Here is a 9,451-nt window from a genome sequence, read left to right as displayed (position 1 = left end):
AATCTAAGAAATGTAAGAACATGAGAAAACAACTAAGGAAAATGCAAAATAGAGAAATTACAAGTAAAACTAAAGAAAAAGAGATAAAAGAAATGCAAAAGCAATGAAAAATCATCCTAAAAGAAGCTAAATGAGTGCCATAAATGACACTCATCAAACTCCCCCAGGCTAGACTTTTGCTCGTCCCCCAATAAGAAATAGGATGAAAGACTTATTCAAACCAAGAAAAGGGAAGAAGGAGATAAGAATGTACACTAAGACTTACTTTCGTTGGAATCACGGTTGTTTTTAGCTACAACAAGCCCTTTAAACCCTAAATTCGCCAATGAGGACGAGTGAGGTCTCGTAAGGGTATCCAAAGAGTTTGACCCATAACTCTTGGTAAAAATGAGGCAAATCAATAAAAGAAAGTAAAATAAAAAATTCAAACAAGTAGCTTTTGAAATGGACTTTTACAAATGATCAAATGCAAGTGAATAAACAACTTTCTATACAATAAGGGTATGCACGTTCCAAGATATCTAAGGTTGATTAGAACATAGGATATGCTAAGCATAGATAACTAATGAAACACAATTCACCTTCATCACACACATTTTTACCACAATCTCCCAATTAGCCTTCAAATCCACCTTTAGTGAGCATCTCAATGATTCCTCAAAGGAACCGGAAAAATAAAGAGATTTAAGGCTACTCGACATCTTGACTAATGCATACCGCTCTATAGGCTTGACTCACATGTCCCTCCACCGACTTGTGACTCAACCACAAAGGTCAAAAGGTCTTGAGAAGGGTTGTAATGTAAGGACGAAAAGGGTGAAGGTAGGCTAAAATTTAAAATTTGGTGGTATACCTAAATTGTGAAGAAAAGGGAGATCAATCCTCAACTCCATAATCAAGCAATCACCAACACCCCCAAGCTTATTCAAAGACAAAATCACAATCATATATACAAAAAGCGTAAGAATGCTTTCCCCTAAGCATTGTCCTCAATGCTTAAAATAGGGAGAAACATTTACATCAAAATATTTTTTGATTTTTCACTTTTTTCAATTATGCCAAAGATTTTTGAATTTGCTTTGCTTTTTCTGAATTTTTCATTTTTCAATGTTTCACATTATTTCATTGTCCTCGCCTCTTTTAACTAGGGACGTCTTTTTCAACTTGGCATTTGCCCTTTATTCAAAAGATATTTACAACACAAACTTGCGTAAATAATAAGAACCAATATTCAACTAATCCACCATAATCTCCAACAATAATAATCAATTGCTTCACAAAAACCAATAATGGAAACAAGAATGAAACAAAAGACTCAAAATCTAAAGATATGGCTTGAAAGGAAGGTTTATGGCTCAAATGGTTAGCAACTAGGAAAATGTAAACCCAAAATAAAGAAATAGAAAACTATCCTAGAAAAAGAAAAATCACCACCCCGAAAAGATGCCTTTGTCCTTCCTAAATGGCTAGGTTGCGATCTCGGGAGACAAGAGTCAAGTTCTAGATAAAGCATACAATAGTCAAGGATCCATGTGCCTCTCATGCAATATATTTAGAAGGCTTGAAAAGAGTTAAACCTCACATCGTTATACCAATAACTCACTATTGGTTTCAAATTCACCAAAAGGGAGCAATTCCAACTTTCCACAAACAATTAGAATCCGGCTTCAAGGTCCCAAAAGTTCTAAAGACACTACCTTAGCATACTTTATCCTAGAATCAACCAAAGATACTCTCAAACCGTGCTCACCGTTACCACATAGGAAACCATACATTCAAAAGTAAAAGTTCGGCTGATATTATGTCCATAACAAAAGCATAACACAAAAAGAAAACGAAAAGAAAGCCTCAAAATCATATTTTTGGATTTTTTCATTTTTGAAAAGAATGGATGAAAAAGGAAAGTAGAAAAGAGAAGGAAAGGAAAAGGTAAAGAAAAGTGCAAAGACGCATGCATGTCATATAAATCCCAATCGACAAATAAGTGGTCATTTGACAATATCACCAATGACCCCAAACACCCTTGGTGTTACAAAGCAAACATCCTTGAACCGTTCAACTCTTCCTAAACTAATCCTATTCTATGCAAACAATGAAAGAAAAGAAAGAAAAGAGGGAAATAAGATCTCACCGGGAATCCAAGCAAAGCTAAGAAAAGCGGGGTAATGAAAATACCACCTCCATGAAGCTCCAATCAAGCATAGCAAGAATTGTCAAAATTGAGTGAGAATGAAAAAGAGAAAATGGAACTATATACAAAGAAAACGGTTAGTAACTTCAAAAAAAACTAATAATAAGAAAGCAAAATCAAAAATAGAAAGGCAAAGAAACAAAATCAAACTAATCTACAAAATCAAATCAAAATAAACCAATCAAAATATCAAAATCAACTATACGCCTAAGCTAAAATCATTTTGATTAAAGGGATTTGGATTCAAGGGTTTTGGATTTACGGATTTAGATTCAAGGGAGAAAAAATCACCAAGTTCTCATGAAAGAGAAATCATCATCAAAATCAATCATCAAAAGATTTTCAACAAGAATAACATGATATGATAATGGAAAAACAACAACATCAAGTATAGATCAAGACAAGCAATCATAAACCATCAAGGCATGAAAAATCAAGGACATCCAAAAACAACAAAATTAACCACCGAGACCCTTCCAAAAGGCTAGTATCCCCCCAAGCTAAACAAAAATACATCTCGACATCCCATTAATAAAAAACGAAGATCACATAGTAAAAGGGATGGAGGTAAAAGCATAAAGTGGGGGAACTACTTACCATTAAGCCCGGCACCATCATCATCATCCTCCCTATCATATGAGAAGCCAGATGGGAGACCATTAGCATCCCATCACCCGGTGTAGCCGGGTGGCCAACCATAATGACCCCTAAACTTATCTTGTTGCCAAGGGGCCAAGGGAGCGAATTGCTCGGGCAACTCAAGTGGCAACGGATGGGTGGGAACGACATAGGGGTAGTAAAGATCACCTCTATAGTCGCTCCCACCGGGAACACGGTAATCATAGTTACCGTACTCATCTGGAAATGAGCGAATCTCAGTGTTGGACCCTTGAGGTCCTTGCCAATATGGGTAGGTAGGCCTACCATCACCTCCTCTAGACGGTACGAGAGCGAGTTGAGGAGGGAAGTACAGTGATCTCCCCACGGTTAACACTCGCATCATAGAGTTGTTGTAGTTGGAGAAACATACCTTGTTGTATTTGAGAGATGCCTCTCATTTGGTTGTAGAGTGCCTTAAAATCTTGATCATACATCCCCTCAAATCAAACTTGCATGCCCGCCATTTGGGAACTTAAAGCCTCCATGTAGGGGTTGGAGAATCAATGTTGTTGATGTTGAGGTTGAGGCACTTCTTGCTCTTGTTGTTGTTGTTGTTGTTGTTGTTGTTGTTTTTGTGTTGTTGACGTTGGTTTTAATTTTGTTGAATTTATTGCTCTTCATTAAGGACATCTTGCATGTCTTCATCTTCACCAGGGATACGGTTTCTAATGGGAACAAACCATACATTCTTGGCATTCCGGTGGAGGGTGGTCAAGGAGGGGTTTGGAAGATAACACCGATGACCATTTCTCACTAGCCAATCAATCACCTCATCATCATTGCTCTTTGCTATGAATTGCACTTGCTTGAGCTGAGCAGTGTCGAGGTAGAGGGTGTTGGCATCCCCCACCAGAGCATAAGAAAGGAGATATCTACCATAACCAAGGATGGTAGCCAACCTAGTCACCATGCTACCACAAGGGATGTCTCCCGCCTTCTTGCCCCGCATATCCATACAATTCCTCAAGAATACATTGCCAAAGATCAACCTCCCACGCAACTCTTCCCTAGTTGCCATCCAAAGAACTCGCAAATCTTGCGACATCTTACCCAAATCTTGGTTAGGGAACACCAAGTAACCCAACAACCGATAAAGCACTCGGAGACATGGTTGGAAAATGTCGCTAGCCAGAGAATAGCGGGCTGTGAACTCATTCAACCCTGAGATATCATGCTACCATGCATTTTGGGAGTACCCATCCAAATAATCATGCTCGAAGAAAAGGATATCCGCCCTCGGATTGAAATCAAGGGTCACATTGAATTCGGCCAAAGACATGATATGCTCCACATTGAAAAGTTAGAAGGTGATTTGGAAGTCCTTGGTACCAACTGGAGTACTAGTCAAAGAAGCCAAGAACTTCCTAGTTGGCTCAAGGTAGGTTCAGTAGTGTTTATTGACGAAGCTACCCAACCTAAGGTTGTCGAATAAGACTCATAAGTCCTCATTAATTCCCAATTTGATCATGCACGATTGATGATAATGTCGTGAGGGATTTATGGTTCTTTTCTTATATTCATTCCAAAGCGGTTTATGGTTTGGATTGGCAAATCGTGTTTTGGGTAGTGGAAGAGGGTCTACATTTTGTATTTGGGAAGAAGGTGTGTTTGATGGAGAAGGTTCTTCAATGGTTATGTTTGTCTTTCTCTTTTTGGAAGTGAGAGTTTTCATGACCTTAGACATTTTTGCTTCAACAAATTCACAACCAAAACACAATCACAACTCCACAAATTACCACAATCACAATACAACCACAACACTACCACAATAATTGGTTCAACAAACCAACACTCCAATCACCACTTACTACCAACACTACCAAAATTCAACCTTCTACAAATTGCAACCAAATTTCACAATTAAGCTATACAATAAAAAAACAACACAATGTAAGACAAATTTAATCAACAACAACACATATAATCAACCCAAATACTCAATCAATCACCAATTTCAAACAAAATGATATTACTACTATTCACAATAAACAAATGAATTAAATTCTTGCTACAAATTGATATAATAATATAAAATAGAGGTAAAGAAGATGATTATACCATACAAGAAGCAAGATTGATCAAGCTTTAAGCACCAAAATCCACTACACCAAAAATCCCCAATTTTCTCTTCAATGGAAGAAAAAGATTGGAGAAGAAGCAATGGAGGAAGGTAGTATGATTTTTGATGAAAATGATGAAATTTGAGTAGGAATTAGTTGATTTTGTGAGTTATTTTGATGATTTTTATAGATTGAGGGTTAGGGTTTTAGTTTTGGGAACGAGAGGAGTGTGGAGGAGTGTGGGTATGAGAAATGAAATGAGGAAAAGAAAGGAGAAAGAAGAAGAAGTAGGGCGGCAAGAATATCTGCGCGGCCGCGCAGCAGGGGTGCACGCATGCGCCCTTGCTGCGCTTCTTCTTTGCTTGCTTCTTGTTCTTGGTGCATTCATCTATGGGCTTAATGATCTTTTTAATCCCTGGATTATTGAACCCACTAAACACATCAGTTTCTAAACCCCTTTACAGTGGGTTCAATATCCCAAATTAATGAGAGCACCACAATGAACCCACCAAGCACAAATTTGCTTCACATTTAAGCACAACTTTTCCAAACTTACCTCCTTAATTACCTTACCCATTTAACTCGAAATTCAATAATATCGAGCATACTCTCACCAATTACCACGAAACACCTTCCCATTGTGCTCATGCTCATTTGAAGGGGGTCCAATGCCTATGAATTCAACCTATTAATCAAAATACAAAACAAGTGAAAGAAATAAAAACAATTGAAAGAAAGCTAAGAAAGATAAAATTAAAAGAAAAACTTAGAAAATTGGGTTGCCTCCCGGGAAGCGCTTGCTTAAGGTCTTTAGCTTAACTCTTCCTCCAAATCATGGAGGGTCAAAGAACACCACCGTGTTCAAAGTGGTAGAGGAAACAAACTTTTTCTCATTCCTTGGAAACTTCACACCATTGCTTGATGTTTTCTCATTTGTTGAAACTTTCGAAACAAGGTCACTTTGCTTCAACTTCGCTTTCTTCTTCATAAAAGCTCTTTTTTTCTTCTTTGTCTTCTTGCTCCTTTTAGTGGACGGCTTCTCACCATCAACACTTTTAGAGTCAACCTCGTCCTCTTGAGGGTAGAGCTCAAACCATGGAGGAATATCAATCACCTCCTCATCCACAAGCTTTAAAGGCTCCTTGTTGTCTTCACTAACCTTCTTGCTTTCAACACTCAAAGGCACATTATAATAAACCTCAAGAAATTTGTTAGTTGAAGAAACAATCATGAATAAATTATCATTGGAATGAGGTGAATTGATGCACATAATTCCATTCACAAGAGACAAAGATTCATGCATCGGTTTAAGCTGAAAACTAGCCTTATTGTTACCAACCCTCAAAGAAATAAGGCAACCCTTCACATCTATCAAAGCTTCCGAAGTACCTTAGCATGGTCTCCCTAAAATGATGGGTATGTTATCATCTTCCGCTACCTTAAGCACAATAAAATCAACCAGAATTGTGAACTCTCCTATCTTGAGGGGAATATCCTCAACTCTTCCCTTTGGAAACTTAATAGATCGATCGGCCAATTACAAGGTCATGTTTGTTGGAAGAAGCTGACCTAGCTTAAGCTTCCTAAAAACCGAATAAGGAATGATGCTCACACAAGCACCAAGATCACATAGAGCATTTTAGAACAATTTTCCATTAATTTTGCAAGGGATAGAGAAATTACCCGGATCTTTCAATTTCTTGGGTAAATCACTTTGAATCAAAGCGCTACAACATTCTCCAACCTTTACCGAGTAAATCTCATTGAACTCTCTCTTGCCACTTAAGATTTCCTTAAGAAACTTAGAATATCTTGGCATTTGGGTCATGGCTTCGGTGAAAGGGATTGAAAGATGAATGATGAGTGGCATTTATGCCACGATTTAGTGCTCATTTTACGGGTTTTTCCTCCCACTTGTAGCTTGTTTTCCCCCTTTTTTTTTTCTCACCTTTTTGTTCTTCTTTTCTTTGCTTGCCTTTCTCCTTGTTTTCTTTGTTTTCGTTTTGTAGGAATCAAGGCATTGGAAGAAGAGCAATCATCCTCATATCCCCTGTGTGCGGGCGCACAACAATGTGAGAACCCGCGCAGGATTGCCTCAAGAGAAGAACATAAACAAAAGGTTTTGTGCGCCTTGTGCGCGGCTTATGCGCGGGCGCGTGCCTTTGAACTGTGCGGGCGCGCAGCCCTGTGAGAACCCGCACGAGATAGCAGCAGAAGTAGAGCCTAAACAGAGAGTTGTGCGCGCCACATGTGCGACATGTGTGCGGGCGCGGACTCATCATGCGCGAGCGCGCAGTAGCTGGGAGGCGGCGCGCATCCATGGGTCTAATTCCTCCGTACCCACAGATCTGCGGGCGCACAAGATCGGAGAGGGCGCACACATGGCAGCTGTGCGGGCGCGCAGTGTATATGCGCGGGCGCGCACCGCTGGGTTTCAGTTTTTTTTTTTATTTCGAATTCTTGTATCTTTTAAGTGGACCTATATATATAGGCCGTAGGGTGAATTCGGGGATCATCTCGCATTATCTTAGAAACAATTAAACCCTAATCTTAGAGAGAGAAAGTGTAGTATTACTCAAGTTATTTCCATGTATGCAACTTTGGCTCAAGTTTCATTTCAATCCATCAAGCAACTTTGCAAGTTTTAATCTTTCTATTATTGCCTACTTAGTAATCTCTAATCCTTTCTCTTAGTCTTGTTTATTTGCACTCTAGTTGTTTATTTCTATCTATTTTGTGGATTAATATATTTTGGTATTTTCATTGTTTTTGATCATGTTTGCTTTCATGTTTATTGTGTTTTCATCTAGTTTTGTTATCATGTCTAGTCCCCCTTTTCTAGGCTTATCTCTTAGCTAGGGAAAGGGGGTGTAAAATATGTATTGAATGATGGATGAATGATGATAGTTGATTGATTAAATGCCTTATATTGATGAAAGATATGATTTTTATTGGCTTGAGATTATTGTAGTACTTTATTTGATTGCCTTCTAGTTTACATGCATGAAAATGATTTGAACTAGATTTAGATCACCTCTATTTTAATGATTGCATGAGAATGAGTTGCTAAAATAGAGTTCCATGTATTGTGCCTCTTTATTCTTGGGTTAGCTTATGCCTAATGGGATGCATTAAAATGATCCTAATTAGCTTAGACCACTTTCATTGGTTTGCCTAAACTATTGCATGAAAATGAGTTGTTTAGGTAGAATTTTATATTCTTTGGCATGTTAATCATGATGCTTATCATTGTTTTCCTTCATTCTAATCATGTTTGAAACCCCCTAACCCCTAGCGTTGTTATTCCTTGATTTGATCACCCTTTTACTTGTTTATTTATAGTTCTAGTGTCTACATTCCAAATTCCAACAAAATATACCCCTTTCTTACTCTTACATGGTGATTTTGATATTAAATGAGAAAGCTTCCTCAGTGGATCGATCCTTGCTTGCCACTAACTAGTTTAGTGTGAAGTCTAGGTTTTATAAATAGTTAATTTGATTAGGGTTAATAGTTTAACGACCTATCCTAGCCCGATCAAATTTTGGCGCCGTTGCCGGGGAAGCGGCTTGTTTAGTGTCTAATTTTGCTTTTGTTAGGGTAATTTTAATTGCTTTCTTTTTTGTTTTGATTTGTTTTATCATACTAGTCATTGCTAATTGTTTCCTTAGCTTTGGTGAATGTTTAGAAGATCTCAAGGACCACCTACACATCATATCGACCAAGAAATCAACCGAACTTTAAGACAAATCCGTAGAGTTTTTCAAGAAGAAGGAAGAGGACTTGGTGCTATAATTGATAGTGGGAGTGATTCTTACTCTTCTAGTTCGCAAAGTGAATCAATGGCGGGACAAGAGGATGATATTTTATTTCGTGAGTTCGGAAATCCGGAGGATTATGATCTCACGGGAGGGATTTTGTTACCCGTCACAGAAACTAACTTCACAATTCGTCCCCAATATACAAGAATGGTTCAATCGGAGCAATTTTCGGGTTCTACAAGTGAAGACCCCATAGAGCACCTTGATAGATTCCTTGAGCTATGTGCCATGATTCAAACCAACCAAGTTTTTCAAGAATACATCCGGATGCACCTATTTCGACAATCTCTTTCGGGTAGAGAAAAGAAGTGGTTGAAGCAAGTGAAGCCTAACTCACTTACATCTTGGAGGGAGGTAGTTAAGGCATTCTTGAAGAGGTTCATTTCCGAGGAAAAGACCGCCGAGATGAGAAGGAAGATTGCATCATTTGAACAAGAAGCGGATGAGAGCCTTAATGAAGCTTGGGATAGGTTCAAAGAGTTGGTACAAGCGTGTCCTCACCATGAATACAATCAAAGTTTGCTCATGAGGTTTTTCTACGATGGATTGGAGCCCATGTCTAGAGCTAACTTCAATGCGGGGGCGGGTGGACAATTGATCAAGATTCCCCAAAATCAAGTGGAGGCAACGATCGAGGAGGTAGCAAAGAACTACTCTTGGTGAGGTAGGAGAAGGAGTGCACCGAAGAAAGGTGGGATGTATGAATTGGAGAAGGTCGA

The 9,451-nt window shown here is 38.6% G+C and overlaps 1 non-coding gene across 1 annotated transcript; it reads right to left on the bottom strand.

The window, feature by feature from the left end:
• Positions 1–9,135: 9,135 nt before the first annotated feature.
• LOC145577151 (small nucleolar RNA R71) lies at positions 9,136–9,240 on the bottom strand. Its single transcript, XR_014098637.1, has one exon. It is a non-coding gene; the product is annotated as a small nucleolar RNA R71 (small nucleolar RNA).
• Between the last annotated feature and the right edge of the window lie 211 nt (positions 9,241–9,451).

Source organism: Chenopodium album, chromosome 13 (assembly GCF_948465745.1).
Source record: "Chenopodium album chromosome 13, dcCheAlbu1.1, whole genome shotgun sequence".
NCBI lineage: Eukaryota > Viridiplantae > Streptophyta > Magnoliopsida > Caryophyllales > Amaranthaceae > Chenopodium > Chenopodium album.
Note: the sequence above shows the minus strand (reverse complement) of the source record. Positions and strands in the feature narration are given on the sequence as shown.